The 16,691-nt window shown below is 42.9% G+C and overlaps 1 pseudogene; it reads right to left on the bottom strand.

Moving 5' to 3' along the window:
* The window catches only part of LOC149168627 (bifunctional riboflavin biosynthesis protein RIBA 1, chloroplastic pseudogene), a 58,637-nt pseudogene that overhangs the window by 12,654 nt on the left and 29,292 nt on the right, over positions 1-16,691 (bottom strand).

The following is a 16,691-nucleotide window of genomic DNA, read 5'->3' as shown; positions in this document are numbered from 1 at the left end:
ATGCACATGTCGAGAAGTTGGCTTTGGCCACCATCTAGGATGTTCAATGTTTTCGGCATTATATTCTCTTACGAATGACTACAGTGATTTCTGAATGCAACCCTATGACCTACATCCTGAATCATCACTTGCTAGGGGGCAAGTATTCTAAATGGATCGTTATCGTGCAAGGATTCGATTTGGTCTTCACTACGACCAAATCTAAGAAGTCACTTGTTTTCACAAAATTGATCTGTTCCCTTCCATCCAAAGCTCTCTCTGCTGGTGCAGATGAACAATTCCCAAATGAGACCCTTTTTCTAATTAGCACCCTTGATCCATGGTACGCTTATATCATCATGTATTTCCAAACCTCCACATTTTGGTCCATGTTGACCAAAGATGATTGTCGAAGGATTCGACATCATTCTCAACCCTACCACATTATTGGTGATACTTTATACCATGTCGGTGTCGATTCTTTTCTTCGTTGATGCCTCACGATTGAGGAAGCTGAAATAGTTCTCAATGATTGCCACTCCGGGGCATGTGGTGGTCATATGTATCATTATGCTACAGCTCAGAAAATCCTTCATGTTGGTTATTTTTGGCCATCCATCTTCATAAACTACATTCTTGCTGTCTGCAAGTGTCACGAATGCCAAATCTACCAACACAAGATGCACCCCCCACCTGCTCACCTACACCCCTTCATTACCATTGGTCCCTTTGCCAAATGCGGCATCGATTATATGATATGTAACCCTCGTTCGGCCGGGGGGCATGGCTACATTATCGTTTTTGTGGATTACTTCACCAAATGGGCTAAAGCGATGCCTGCATATTCGATAGATGGTAAGATGAAAACTCAATTCCTTTTAACCATGTTATTTCCAGGTTTGGCATACCCCAAGCCATTGTCACAAATCATGGCTCCCATTTCAAATATTACATGATGGTAGAACTGACATCTACATTGGGCTTGCACCACAATGGCTCGACCCCATATTATCCTCAGGCCAACGGCCAAGTTGAAGCCGTGAACAAATTTTTGGTCACCATGCTTCAGTGTACTATTGGGATGCACAAGTCAAATTGGAATCTCATGCTTTTTTATCTTTGTGGGCCTACCGAACTTCAACCAAAGATGCCACTAGTTTCACACCATTCTAGCTGGTCTATGGTCTGGACGCAACATTACTGATCAAATGTGAGATTCCTTCACTTAAGTTAGCTGTTGAACTCCTCCCTGAAACATCACCTCAAGAGGAACACCTCTTATATTTGGATCGACTGGACGAGACTCACTGTCTCGCTACCTTAGTCATCGAAGCACAAAAGAAACGGGTCAAATCCCATTTTGACCAGTCAGTCTCCCCACATTCTATCTCTAAGGGTGATTTGATCTTGCTATAAGACCAAGCTAATGATAAGCTGGGGGTAGGCAATTTCAAACCTATGTGGCACGAGCCCTATATTGTAAAATGTGTTTTGCAGAAAGGAGCCTATGAACTTATTGATTATGAAGGAAATCTTTTCGATAAGCCCCGAAATGGGATTTACCTCAAAAAGTACTATGCTTAGGTCATCTTGCATGGTTACTTATGTACATTAGTGTGTGATTCATTTCTGTACAGTGTGGTTTTGTCTGGAATTTTTCAAACAACTTTCCTATTTACTATGCTTTTCTTGCTTTGTAGATGTCTGCAGCTCCTCACATCGGTTTCGCTGATGGTGCTTACTGAAGTACCAGGAACTGATCATCTGCAGCATGGGCTATCTAAAACCCTAACGGTGAGTTGGTTGACCTTCAAGGTACCCCCATAGATCGTATAACCAACAACATTGTTGAATACAATGCGGTCATCGAACTGTTATCAGAAGTCATCGCTCTGGGCATCAAAGGATTGGTTGTCAACTTGGATTCATAGCTTGTCATCCTTCAACTCAATGGGAAATATTCCTTCAGGAACCCTAAAATATTACTAATGTATCTCCGTATCCATTTGTTGGAAAGACATTTTGATTATATTACATATCATCATATTCCTAGATGCATGAATACATAAACAGATGCATTAGCTAATTATGTGTTGGATAGACATTTGCGAAACATGTAAAAGATAAGACAAACCATTTGTATGATAATAGAGAAGAAAATATAACATATATACATATGTGAGAATGTTTGATATATCAAAACCCCCAAAAAATAATATGTATGTCTACAATAACATCGGTGGTTCGCAGGCCTTGTACATCCATGGCATGCAAGCCTCAAAAAATATGTAAGTATTGGACCTAGGAACTACTCAGCATGGTGGTCATGATAGCATGAGACAACTCATACTACGTGACTAAGCAATCGACAGATCCAATTTGAGACTCCCATTGTGTGCCTCCAGTACCCCCGAGGCATTTCTCCTATGTGAGCATATTCAGGGATACCATGAGTCAACCCCTCGAGGTTCCTCGTAATCTCCTCGTTGTTATCGCTTCCTTACTGATAAGGGGTGAAAACATCAATAGGACGGGGATAGCGCCTGGATATTGGGGACATCTCGGCTGGCCGCTCTGATCCAACATTTTCATACACAAGAGATATGTTATAAGCATGCATATACTAAAAACAATTAGAAAGACATCAAAATCAAAATTTGGTTTGGTTTTTTACCTTCATCCTCAAAGTCATCCCCATCTGGCAAGGTCATATCTGGGTCTCCATGGGAATCAATGCCATTGTACAGCCAATCCTCCACGACTATTTTCTGTCATCGTAACCACGAAAAGAATGCTAGTCGGTAGGACATCTGCTAACCCCAGTGATCCTGGGCATCAAATGACTCCAGTGGGCCATTCGTGGATCATGTGGCACAAGAGGATCAACCTTAATCAACTGATATTGGAACAATGGCACTCGTTCCAGGAAAAAAGTCACAAGTACTGATCCAAAGCCAAACTGCTTCAGATTTCCCGCCTTCGCCTTGGACAACTGGTGCTTGATATTCATATTCATGGCCTCTTCCTAGTTGAAGATCATAGGAGCTGTGCAATCTATAGTGTAAAGGAACTTCAACTTATTAGACTCATGTTCCACCTGGGACCTTGCCACTCTGTTGATGGTCAACAGAAGCACCCTCAGTGTCAAATCTCCTACAATAGAAATCTCAATCTTCCCGCTTTTGGATTTCAACACCTCAAGACAATGCGTGGCAAGCAAGGAAGATATGCTTGCCCCGATTAGACGTGACCCATACAAATTCACTGGCTCACCTCTGCGAGACAACCCAGTGATGAAGTAAATGTCTAAAGTTTTCAACTCTAGCTCCTGGTCCCCAATGACAAAAATCTCATGATTGATGTCCCAAAGGCTTATCAAATACCGAAGAAATTTAGGCTGGGCCCACATCCCTATTATAAGGAAAACTTTGAGGAGCTCGCAAGCCCTCAAAGCCTCCAGGAAATTTGTATCATTCATTTCCTGGGTGTCCACATCTTCGTGTTCTCTTTGTTTCGAATCCACCATTTTTAGTGATTTTTCTCTTGCAAAATCCATTTATTTGAGTCAATCATCAATTTTGGTACATAAAAATCAAATTTTAATGGTTAGTTCTTGAGAAAACTTGTTTTTTTTCCTATCCATGGCACTGACGTGCATGTTTTAGAAATAGTCACATCGGTCGGCGTGGATGGCCATGCAAATAACCCTTGGCCGACGCGATCCCGTGCCCGGAAATTGCGCCAACCAAGGGTGAAAACATTTCTCAAAAACCTCCATAAAAATCCAAAAAAATGGTTAAAAGCATAAATAAATAGCATGAAAATGGAGCTCTGGGGTTTGGCTGTTACCTTGAGCTGATAATTCGTCGATTGGCCTCCCAGATCTCCCACAATCTACGCTGGAAAAACTAGGGAAAAAGTGGGTAAAAGTCTTCACTGCAAAGGTAAAATGGTAAATGGTAAAAATATATTTACTTTTCCCATATTTATTCATTTTTTCATGAAAATATTAGGTTTTGTAAATATTTTTCACCTATTTTGCCTCAAGGACTCGATAATACGCTTTGCCTTGCTTGTGTAGTGATAGGTGATGGACGTTCGATGATGGCGATGAGTCATATTTTAGCTCTTTTCTCGACTCATTAAACTCGTATGAAAAGATCGTTGAGTATTTTTTCCTTTTTGACTCGTTAAAGAGAACAAAAATGGGGGGTCTGCTTTAAGCTCTTTTCCGACCCTTTAAAAACGAAAATATGGCCGAGCCCTTATCGTTTCGAACTCGTTAATGAATGCAAAACGTCGTGGACCCAATATAAGTTGACCCCTTTTCTAGGCTAGGAGGCACTATTTACGAAAAAGGTACTCCTTGACTGAAATGGTCCAGCAGTTCTCTCAAGTATTGTTTTCTACATTTTCAAGCTTGAGAGACACAAATGTATGAAAATGGACCATGTGGAGTTTTCTTTTACGTGTCTTTTTCAATCTCTCTAAACATGAAAAATAGACCGAGTTACACCTTTATTGGACTTGTTAAACTATTAAACGACATCAGATTCATCACCATGACGAACACGAGCTTCTCCTTCCTAGGGCTCATTAAACTTACTAGTTTGGATTCATCCAAAGGATGAACTTACAGTGCAAGCACATGCTATCCCCTTTAAGATTGCGATAAAAAGTAATTGGGGTATTCACCAGAAATGGTGGGGGAAAATTTTGGAAATCTATCGAGTTGTGTTGGCAGCTCACTCTTAAACATGACACTCTTTTCTTCGTGTCGGGTTGGGACATCCTCCTTTACATTGTTGACCTTCCTAGGTTTAGGCCATTTATTTTTTGCCTTCCATCTGATCTCTGCTATGTCACCATGACCACTCATCCTATGGATTCAAAAACTACCAAAACTACCTCTATTTCTCTGTATCATCCAAAGTCATTTTGCATGCTCTTGTCCCACATTGATGATGTGGGATTCATTATGGCCCTCCTTTGACATGGTCACTTTCCATCAACATCAACTCATTATCCGGGAAGTTGACCGAGAGACTACCTTCCAGTATCTTTGAGCTTGCATGCCTTAATGGAAAGTTCTTCGCACTCAACGACAAGTTCACATCATTGGATTTCGATCGAGTGATTTCATGGATGTTCAACTTCAATTCCTGTATTCACATTTTGTGAATTGTGTTGATAGTATCTTGAGGGCCATTGTCATTATTGGTGGTTTATTTCACGCTTCTTAATAGTTTACATCACTTACTGGTAATCAAGCGACTTTCTAGCATGTTCAATGTCCACACATCTATTCTCATGTTAGAATTTGTACTTTGATCGGGTCGTGTTGGAGCGCAAGACCCTGGACTCAGATTACAAAAAGTCCAGGTTGTGAAGTGGTGTGACATGGTTATGATGATATGCATGTCTCTATTATATGGTTGGCTGCCACCAGACCATGGGTTATCATTTGTGATTCTTCACATTATTGGATGGTTGCGACCATACCTTGGTTTCATTATGATCCTCTTTGACGGATGGCTGCACCCATACCTGGATCCATTTACATTATCATTCTCTGGGTGACTGGGTCCATGCCACGATTCATGTATCATCTGACATAGATCTCATTTTATGTATATGTATCTGTACTTGCTTGTAGGTTTTCCGACGGAAGACTGGTTCCCCGCACAGATTTATAAAGCATTCATCCCTCGCTCTGGCTCGGCCTTCACGCTTTAGGGGGCATCTGTTACACAAGATTTTGTCACTATCCCTGTACTCCCCATTCCTTGATCCTGGAGGACCTCTACAGTGAACCCCGCATGCTTTTCCTTATGGAGAAACTCCCATTATGTCCCTCTTTATGAGCAGATCATTTCCCTTTTGCACCATTTCCCCTTAAAATTTTGTTTTGTCCAATTTAAAAGACTGGTGCTAATGACCTTTGTCTCCCCCGCACTGATGTGCAGAGATTAGCATTATTCCCCGTGCCAATCGGTGCAGCTGAGCTGTGTTCTAGTCGCGTCAGTCCTATTATGGAAAGTTTTTTAAAATAGAGTTGAAGCTTCCATCTCTAGAAGCTCCGTAACGGAAGTCTGGTAAATGGTTTGGCCAAATGAGGTCGAGGATGACAATTTGGGCTCCTTTCCCCTATAATGATGGAACTACCTCAAGGGATAAGTCCTTCTCCCATGAGAAGAGGATCCAATTCCCATCCATATTTCCTATATAAACCTCCCTTCTTCCCAAGCACAAGCTAGTTAGAGTGTTGGCTGAGTGTGAGTATACTATTTTGATTTGACAAGCAAGTTATTACTAGTTGTAGCCATCTAGTTGTGGGAGGGAGAAGTGTGTTTGGTTTGGAGTGTAGCCTAAAGGGAAGAGTCTTTAGACTATTGTTGTTTGAAGTCATCATGAAGTGCTAGCAGAAGTGTGTGGGAACCTGGTCTTGTTAGAGGAAGACTGCGACGTCAAGACAAATGGTTGTAATCTCTCTTTGATATTAATATATGCAACTATCGATTGATTTCCTACATGTTTTGTAATATTACATATTCATGTATTGATGCTTCTTGACTCATTAAGTAGGTTGAATTGCAATTTGTCTATTATTATGTTTGTGTGCTATTGTTGTTTACTTGTTTCAGGAGCTTGAAGAAGGAAGTGGGAGATTTCTGGAGCGAGCAAGCGAGGACATCATCAAGCAAGATAAGCGACCAAGAGGTAAGCCCTCTTGATTGATTCTAACCTAAGGAAATCTTCCATAGAATGTATCTGTTGCGGCTAGACCCATTATCGGGCTAGAGGAATTCGTTCGTGTCCGTACTTATAATTTTACTTCACCACAAGTCTCTAGCTTCCACTTCATTTCTACATTTTTGTTTGCTAGGCACATGCACACCATCTGTATATGATTGCAGTAGTCGATAAATGTGCAGGCAGACATGTCTGTCGGTGCTTCTGTGTTGACTTCAACGATGGTTGGCCATATGGATTGGAATTTCTAGGTAATCTGATTCAGCTGGGCTTGCAATCCTGTATTTGCTTCCCGCAGGCGATCTCTTTCTTATGTCATTGCAAGCAATTGCATCTTATGTTGTTCATGTTCTTTGGCCACGTGCTCATGAAGGCTCTCGGCCTTGTGGGCTACTTGTTGAATAAAAGAGAATAACTAGGTTGATGACTAGTGATGGAGGGTATCAGCACACATTGTTGGGTTTGGAGGGACTGTGATATTTATAGGGAGGGCGAGCAAGTATGGGGTAGTCCTTTCTCCTTGCCAACTAGTATCCAGGCGTCTCCTAGCTGGTGGGTCCAACCCAAGCATCGATGTTGTACTATCAGTGGGTGGCATCCCTTTTGTCGAGGTGGCACCTTCTGTCCAACTAGCTGACTGAACTTCTACTTCCGGAGTAGTCCACTAATGGCCGAACAGGAGGATCTCAGAAAAGGTTGCGGAGGTGGAGGTAGTGTGCGGGGATGAATCCCATGACGATTGTATTGTAGTGGGTGTGGTGGTATGGATCTCCTCGACTATGGAAGTTGCAGGAATTGGGTGTTCGACCTCAACAGTTAGGTCGACGATTGGAGCTGGGGGGTTAACTTTCAGATTTTTGGCAACCGACTTTTTGACTTGGGGGGTGTGGATAACTCGCTTCTTTTGCAGCTTGGGTAGCGCATCGGGGAGGGTGCTTGGGCTACGCCTGCGGGAGGTTCCATTGAGAGAGGTGGCATTACAATGGAGAACAACATGGTTAAACCTTGAAAATGCTCGGGATAGTCACCCTCACTTAGCTCGAAGCTTGCTAATGTCCTTCTTACTTCGAATATCTTCTCTTCCATTTGGAGCAACATCAGTTGGAGTATGTCATCTGTCGCCCTCTTCCTACTGCTTACTACCCCATTGCCCTCTCGGTCCTATGGTATCAGAGCTCTGAACAAGTACCTAAGCTTCCCTTCTCTCACTTCGTAGGCCACTCCCGGCTAGGACTCCACTTCTCTACGCAAGGCCTCTTCCATCAGGCTAAACCTCTATGGCCTTAATTTGAATGTGGTGGAGTTGACACACCATAGTTGGAGATATGTGTGTGCATGGGAGGCACTGAACCATAGGTCACCTAATAACTCACCCAAGAGAGTCTTGGGTATTCTCTCCGTGGACTAAATGGCATCCACCATCTGTGCGTACCAGCTCTTTGAAGGCTCTTTTTTTGATCTCTTTTGTGTTGGGATCCCCCGATGTCCTCCACGGTTCATACCTGAGAGAAATTGGATGGTCTTTAGTAATGGTTGCCATCTTCCTCTTTAGTGGTGGCCTCCACTTACACATTTCCAGTGCCATTACCAAGTATCCAAACACAAAGCCAGTGCTCCATTGGTAGACATCCTCACATGCCTCAAAAAGTTCACTAAGCACAAAATCTGACCAGTTGAGTATCTCTCCCTGGCAGCAGTGTTCCGCTATTGAAACTGTGTCCAGGGTGCACTCATTCCTCGTGAAGTGCCTCATTTTCTTTCCTGCAATAAGGTAGCAGGCAAACCATATGTTATCTTTGTTTATCTTGTCTAGCTTCGCGCCCTTCCCCTCTCGCTCTGACCCATAGTGGGCGTAGATGTTGTCTTCTATCTATTTCTTCCCCCGCATGGCCCTAGCCTAGAATGTTGGGCAGACTGCATTCCCCATTTATACCAACCCAGTCAATCGATAGATATCTTCAGCATGAATAGGGTATTCCCTATCAAACCATAGCGAACCTCTATGCATCCTACTTGTCAGTAGTTTGGTGCACTACATGGTGGCGAATTGGGTGCCAAATACAGGAAGATTTCGTAGGTTGAACAATGTGGACCTCCATATCCCTTTGAAGTACTCCTCCCTAATTTCGGAGGTCCTGGTGCCATCCTCCCTTTGAATTTCTTCTGCGTATACTTCCCTTTTCATCGTTGGAAACTGGAATCTGTCTGTGAAGTCATTGTCGATGAGATTCGACCTATCATACTTCCCGTATAGGTCATCCACCACTTCAATTATTGCATCCGGAGTGGTTTGTGGGACTGATATGACTCTTTTTTCCATTGTTCCTCTTCTGCTGTAAACAATTTGTACTGGTGGTCTCCTACTTCTCTTTTTCTACTCATGTTCTTCCGCACGATACTAGAATCCTTCTGTTGTTTGAAATTCTACCGTTCCGTGCATCCTTTTGAGATTTATGTAGCCGATTCTGACACGACATCCCTTGAATGATGAGGTTTTTTTCAACTAATTACTTCGGCAACCTTTCCATGTATTCTAGCTATATTTTGCCGTCGTCGGCCGGCTAGTACATGCCAACTATGACGTGGGTTTGGAAGGTACAAAGTGGGCTGCATGGCGTCTTTATTATGCCATGACAGGCTTATTCATTAACTAATTCTATGCTTAACGAGAAATATTTTACGACCCCATCTTGATAGTTGCCTAATTGATTACTTAATTAGGAAATAACTACTCGTACGATCGATGGGATGTGTACTTCTGCGGTCATCAATTCTGGAAAAGGTGCAACCTACATGTATTCTGCTGACGAGGTTTGCCATGCGTGGCTACTTCCTTGCTGACTAGGCCTACCAATGCGAACTGACATTATATGGCCACTGAAACTGTCCCTCTCGACCACAAAAGGGTTGCGTATCCCAATCCCTGTTGCAACCTTATTATTCGATTTTTTTATTTTTTTTATTTTTTCACTTGCGGAAGGGTTTCATGCGTGCACCATTCACCCATCCCTGCAATATGACTCCATCCATTTGTGTGAGTCTTACCGCACCTGATTCTTTTATTTGTGTGATTATGAATGGGCCTAACCAGTGCATCTGTAGTTTTCCTAGGAACTTGAGGAACTTGTTTTCATAGAGGAGCACTTGGTCACCAACTTCAAATTATTTCTTCTTGATGTGCCTATCATGCAAATCCTTCTACCTTTGTTGCTCAAATAATTGATGGAATTCTACTAGGAACCGGGTTTCATCAAGTTCCATCAGCTGGCTCAGTTTGTTCCGCAAGGCAATGCTATCAGTCATTCTCGTAGCCTCTAAAATTAACATGTTGGGCAGTATGAACTCCGTTGGCACCACCGCCTCTTTACCATAAATTAGTTGGAATGGAGTTTGTTTGTGGAGTCTTTTAACTGTTGTCCTATATGCCCACAGAGTCGCTAGAATTCTTTCATCCCAGTAATCCCGGTTGGTCGATACAATTTTTGTTAGTCCCCTTTCCATTATCTTGTTAAATGCCTCTACTGCACCGTTTGCCTGCAGATGATAAGGAATAATCTTGTTATGCTATGCCATAAAAGTTGTTAACAAAACTTCAATTGTTTCGTTCAGAAAGTGTGTGCCCTAGTCACTTGTGAGGCTCCTCGAGCATCCGAACCTCGAAATGATATTTTCAAAAATGAATCTTGTCGTTGTTTCTGTTGTGCATTATTTCATTGGTGCGGCCTCTGCCCATCTTTTTAGGTATTCTGTTGCCGTGATTATGTATCAGGCTCAGGAGTGTCTTGTTGGTGGGGAAATTGGCCCAATAAAATCTACTACCCACTTATTGAATATCTGCACAGTATGGATAAGGTGTAGTGGTATCTCATCATGTCGGGAAGGCTTACCAACCCTTTGATAAACATCGCATTCATTGAAAAATTCCTTTGAATCCTTATGGATAGTGGGCCACCACAGTCCTATGTGTAGTATCTTCGTTGCAGTAGCTTTGCCTCCTACATGGCCTCCCGCGACCCCTGCATGGCACTCCCATAGGATGGCTTCTCTTTCGTGTTGTAGGACACATCGTCTGAGTATTTGGTCCAAGCCCATTTTGTAGATTTGTCCCTCTATGAGATGGTAATCTGCTGCTCTAACCACTAAGTGCTTCCTTTGTGTTGTTATGTATTCCTGTGGGCAGCTACCCATTGTTAGTAAAGTAGAAATCTCCTCTAGGTGATCGGGTATGGCTTCTATCCTAAATAGATCGGCATCAGGCAACCGATTGTCTATTGCTTCGTCAGTCTCCCCTGTTTCCAGGTGAGACAAGTGATCTAGGTCTACATTCAATCTGGCTGGATTAACGACCACTTCAAACGTGAATTATTGAAATAGTAACAACCACCTGCAAATTCTTCCTTCTAGTACTAGCTTGTTTACTAGGTACTTTAGTGCAGAATGGTCTCTGAAGAATTTGAATGGCACACATAGTAGGTAGTGCCTGAACTTTTGAAGAGAGTAGACCATTGCCAAAGCTTCCCATTCTATTGTTGTATAGTTCTTTTTTGCCCTGGAGAGATTTCAGCTCGCGTAGTATACTCGATGATCCATCTTCTCTCCTAGTTGCGCTAAGACTGCTCCTAGAGATATTCCAGATGCATCAATATGTACATGGAACATTTTTTTCCAGTTGAGTACACCAATATGCGGGCACTTACTAACCTTTCTTTCAGTCTGTCCATTGCTACTTGACAATGCGTTTTCCAAATGAACCTTCTGTAGTACCCTGTATGGCCTAAAGTTGCTCTTAGTTTCTTCACATTGCGGGGTGGTTCCATGTGGACGATTGCTGCTATTTTGGTAGGGTCCACACAGACTCCTTCTTTGTAGACAATATGGCCCAATAGAGTTCCAAAGGGAACTGCAAAAATGAATTTTTTCAAATTTAAATAGATTTGCAACTGTTTGCATCTTTCAAACATTACTCTCAGTAGACTGGTATGCTTCTTCAATAGGCTATATACTGTCTAGTCATCCATGTAAACTTCTAGGAATTTTTGAACTTAATCCAGGAATGTGACTATTACAAACCTTGAAAAAACCGATGGTGCATTCTTTAATCTGAATGGAATTACATTGTATGTGTACGACCCCCACTCCATCATGAAACTTATTTTCCTTTTATCTTCTTCGGCTATTCAGACCTGGTGGTAGCCTGAGAACCCATATGTGAATGAGTATGCCTCATTCCCCACAACATTGTCTAGGATTTCGTCACTAAAAGGCGTGGTGAATGGGTCATGCATGCATGCATTGTTCAGGCTTCTGTAGTCGACACATACTCTAATCTCGGTCGCATCCTTCTTGTTTTGAATGACTATAGGGCTTATCTAGTCAGCTTCATCGACTGGAAATATGATTCCTGCATCCAACATTTTGTCAATCTCCCTTTTAACTTTCACTTTGATACTTGGGTTCAGTTGGTATGGTCTGTGCTTCACTAGTCAGACACCTGTTTTCGGGACAATTTTCATCTCTCCCAAGTTACCTTTTATCCCCTTGAGTTCTGCTACCAAACCTAGGAAAAGGTCCTGGTATTCTTGTAATAAATCAAAAAATTCTTTGGTGGTCTGTTCGTCCCAGTAGTCTCCCATTGATGTTATCTTGGTCTTATCTTCCATCCCTACATTCTATTTTCTCAGCTTCACCGGTAGGAGATGGGCACCTTTCGTAAAGGGATTCTCCCAAATCCCCCTTTCTTCCTCTGTTTCTTCAAAGGCTAGGTGTCTAAGCCCTTCCAACCCGTCTTCTTTTGGTTTTGCATCAATTTTGTCGTAGGTCATAAATCTTGGCGATTCCATATCATACAAGCATTGCAGAAATTTTTCTTTATGCTCCCCTTCAACTAGCGTCTCTGGGGTGAAGAAAACCCCTTTTACCGCTTTAAGTACTCCTATCATTTGTGCTTCACTACTTTTGAATGAAAATCACTGACGAACTGGGCTTCCAAGGCATCCCAACTAGCTGTTTGTCATCGTAGTTCCTCCTGGATATACCAAGCCTGGGGGATGGCGTTGAGGGTGTGTATAAAAGCTTGCATCCACAGGTCCTTGGGCAGTCCCCAACTTTCCCAGTTGGTCATGCAATATTTGATGTGCTCCTTGGGACTTGAATTCCCCATGTATTACTTTTCATCTCATGGCCAATCTTCTTTCTTGTTGAACCTCACCTTCATTTCTCGCTTGGCATCATTCCAGTCTTTTAATACCTGGCAGTGTGCTTTCCACCACCTTGCGGTGTTTCCATGAGCACGATGTCTAGCAATGGAATCCTCTGGTCTTTTGGTACATCCTGGTCCAACCTATCTAGGAACTGATCTATCGGATGAAGGCCATAGTACTTCAGGTTGTCGCCCTTTCCTATGTCTCCCCAGTTCACTCGGATTATCATTGAACATCGTTGGGCTGTCAGTTCATATCCACCCTGCTGCCATGCATCCCATGTAGCTTTTGAACCAGCTTCTGAACTGTTAATGCTTCTCCACCTAATTGATCCTTCGTCTGTAGGATTTATGTAGTCCTCCCTTTTTCCTACCGTGAGTGTATACAACTGATCTAACACCCCTGGTTATTCCCTATCATCCGTTGGCTCTGTAAACCTGTGTCCTTAATAAGGGTCCAATGATTGAATCACCCTTAGCCCTTCTGCTTAAAAAATCATCAGTTCCTTCTTCAAATCTATGACAACATAGTTATCGTATGCCTAGTCAATCCCCAAGAGTGCTGGATAAGGGTCTTTATCCCCCATAATATCTATTACTTCGAACTCAGTGTGAATTTTCACCCCTGCCACATCAACCACTATGTTCTTCAAGCTCCCGATAGGCAATATACAGTAATGATTCACCATTCTTAATTGAATTGGTGAATACTTCAATTGTGGCTTCCCCATTGCCTCCTAGGTCTTCCGGGGTAGGATGTTTACATCCGACCCTAGATCTAGCATGATGTCCCTTATCTAGAATCCTGCCACCTTCGCATTGATTCAGAACTCCTTCCCACTTCGTTTCGTATTCCGCTTCACTCTCGTGGAGTATTTCTTTGAACAGGGTTCACGTGGTTGTCCCATGTCCTCTTGTTCTATGGATACCACGACCTTTAAGATTTTCTACAATTCCTTTCGCATGGCCTCATCTTCAACAATTTTTAAGAACAATTTAAACGATTCCCCAATGGGTTGGGGAGGAGCGGGCCCATGGAATTGTGGTTTTTGGGTGTCCTTATCTTCAGTCATTCCCTCGAACAATTTGGTTGCTTCTTGATAATACTGCTTTTGGTGCTTGGGCTGATATGACCTTCGTGGTGACACCGCTTTAACGATCACGGAGGGTTCCTCGATGTAGTGATCCTCCCCTACCTTCTTCCTTCCTCAGGTGACTATATTAATATTTGTCACGGGGAAACCCTCGTCAGTCTGAGGTTCAACATTCACCAGGTTGGCCCCTCACTACTTGGTCCTCTCTTCCCATTTCACAATAAGCTCTGGGCAGTCTTTCGTCGCATGGGTATTACGTCTCCATTGGGAACACCTTGGTATTCTCAGGAGCAGGAATTCCCTTGCGAAATGTCCTTCCTCATCGTAATTGTAGCACCTTAAGGGTCCTCTACCCCCTGTTCTTCCTTCGCATTCATTTCCTCCTTGCCCCCCTCGACTTTCTTCATTGACCCTAAACATGGATCTTTCCAGCCTCTTTTCTAGAGCATCCATCTCTCGGCACTGATCGGTGTGATGAGTGGTCAATGCACAGAACTCACAGTAGTTGTTATTGGGGACATTAGAATACTTTTTCATAATTGGACATATTCGTGGCGGGTGTTCATACATTCTACAAATCTCGCAGAAGTCTACGTTATTCCTTCCTGGGAAGGGTCCTTGGTGGGAAGGTTTCCTGATGACCCTGCCACCCCCTTGTTTGGTTGAGACCCCACAATCGCAGGCACTTCGTCGCAACATGCCATTCCACCAGGAAATGGGTGCACCAAACATTGGGCCTGGCTTGTCATACGGGCTGGAGATCTCTCAACTTCTCAGTTAGGTTAGTGATCTGGCTTTGCAGACTTGTGATCACTAGATCTTGCAGAATCATGCCTCCCTAGTATTCATGGGGATATCCTCCCATTGCTTCTATCCGGGATGCTTTCTTTAATGCATCTTGTAAGGTTCCTATATTTTGTTGCGTCAACGGTGTTCTGGTCAAGGGCAAGAGTTCCTTGATGAACTAGTTCCGCTGGTGGTTCGGGTCGAAGGTGTAACTTAGCTTGGTAATGGCATCCTTAAACCTTTGCATGAGCTCCCAAGCCGTATCACCCTCCCTCTGCTTAATTTCCCACAACTCTAATAGTCCTTGCTGATCTGTTTTGGTAACTTGAATTCCTACACAAATCCCCTCTTAATAATCTATGGTTGGATTCTGGTTCTACTCTGCCCACTTTACGAATCAGCGTAGAGCTCGTTCTCTTAGCGTGGTATGAAATTCCACCACTTGAACATTATTCGGAGTCTGATGGGCCCTCAGATGGCTTCGTAGAGGTACCAATGTTGCTCCACATCTTTTTTCACCTTTCCTGCAAATTTTGGGTATCTAGTAAATGATCCCGCCATAATGCTCTGAGTATTAGCTAATAGCACAAAACCTTTGGTTCCCGGCTATAGGGATCCCTATAGTCCCAAGTTACTACTATAGCTGATTCTTGTATTACTTCTAGTATTGGGACAGGTCCTATATTTCTCCCGCGCACTGTATACTCACACCGCTTTGGCTAAGTTAAGGATGAACTCTTTTGGTTTGTGATAAGGTACCAGGGGAAGGTCGAGGAAAACGACACTTATGTTTCGGGGTTGGGATTGTTGAATCGGGATGGATTCTTGTTCCTCATCGAATAACTTTCTCATCCCATTGCCCCTATTAACGTCATCTTCATGCCAATAGGGGTGCTAATCTTGTGATCCTACTTCCACAACCTTCAGGGAGGATCCCCCATCTGTCCCCTGTTGTGATTCCCATTCCACAACATTCTGAGACGGTCCTCCTCTGGTGTCTTGTTTCGATCCTATTTTTAAAACTCACAAGGAATGCCCTTCCTCCTCTTCTTGATTCCAACATCCATTCCTCCCACCTTCGGGTTACCTAGCACCGTCTTCTCCCTTCATCTCAACTTGAGGCTTTTCCATCACCACTCCTATTTGGTGGGACTGTTTTTGGGAAAAGTATCTATTCAGAACGCCCCTATCCCACTCTAAGGTGTGACAGTGCCTTAGCAACAAACAAGGAAAACTACTTTCGTATTCTTCTTTATGAAATGTAAACGAAGAGGAAGGACGAACTAACCTGTGTCTTGAGCTAGTTTGTTGATCCAATCGCTCTCCTCTTTGACAGCTTCCAGCTACCTGCTCCCTTACTTGCCCAGCTTCACCAAGTTCCTGCAAGATCACAGAAGAGAAAAACTACACAAAGACATAGATTTACATTCATAAATAGCTTAGGATCAGATTTAAGCTAAACATGCAAATATAACAAAACATCATTGATACACAAGCATGTAGGAGAAACTCAAATAGTTTTATTGATAAAAAAAGAAGATCCAGGAGGAGATACAACCAAGTGAGTCTCGATCTAGCATCTACCTCCCAGCAAAGGAATCCCTTCCTCACCTCCAACAAAGCATAAATCACCCAATGCACTGATCTCAATCTCAAAACCAATAGCAATTCTCTGCAAAGTACAAAATTCCAGCCTCTGGATCTCTGGGATGAGAGATACATATATAGATGTAAGCAGAGAGGATGAGTCAGCTTATGTTTTGACTTGTGGCTTCTCTCTGTCAATTCTTGCTTCCACTTGGAGACTGAGAGCCTCTTACTCATCCTTGGTCGAACTCAGTGAGGCAAGTGTCATTGAGGAAGATTCTGGAAGCTTCCAT

Source organism: Pinus tabuliformis, chromosome 4_2, assembly GCF_031772625.1.
Source record: "Pinus tabuliformis cultivar Carrire ecotype Pingquan chromosome 4_2, CPIR1, whole genome shotgun sequence".
Lineage (NCBI taxonomy): Eukaryota > Viridiplantae > Streptophyta > Pinopsida > Pinales > Pinaceae > Pinus > Pinus tabuliformis.
The sequence above is the reverse complement of the archived record's forward strand: the minus strand, read 5'-3'. Positions and strand labels throughout refer to the sequence as shown.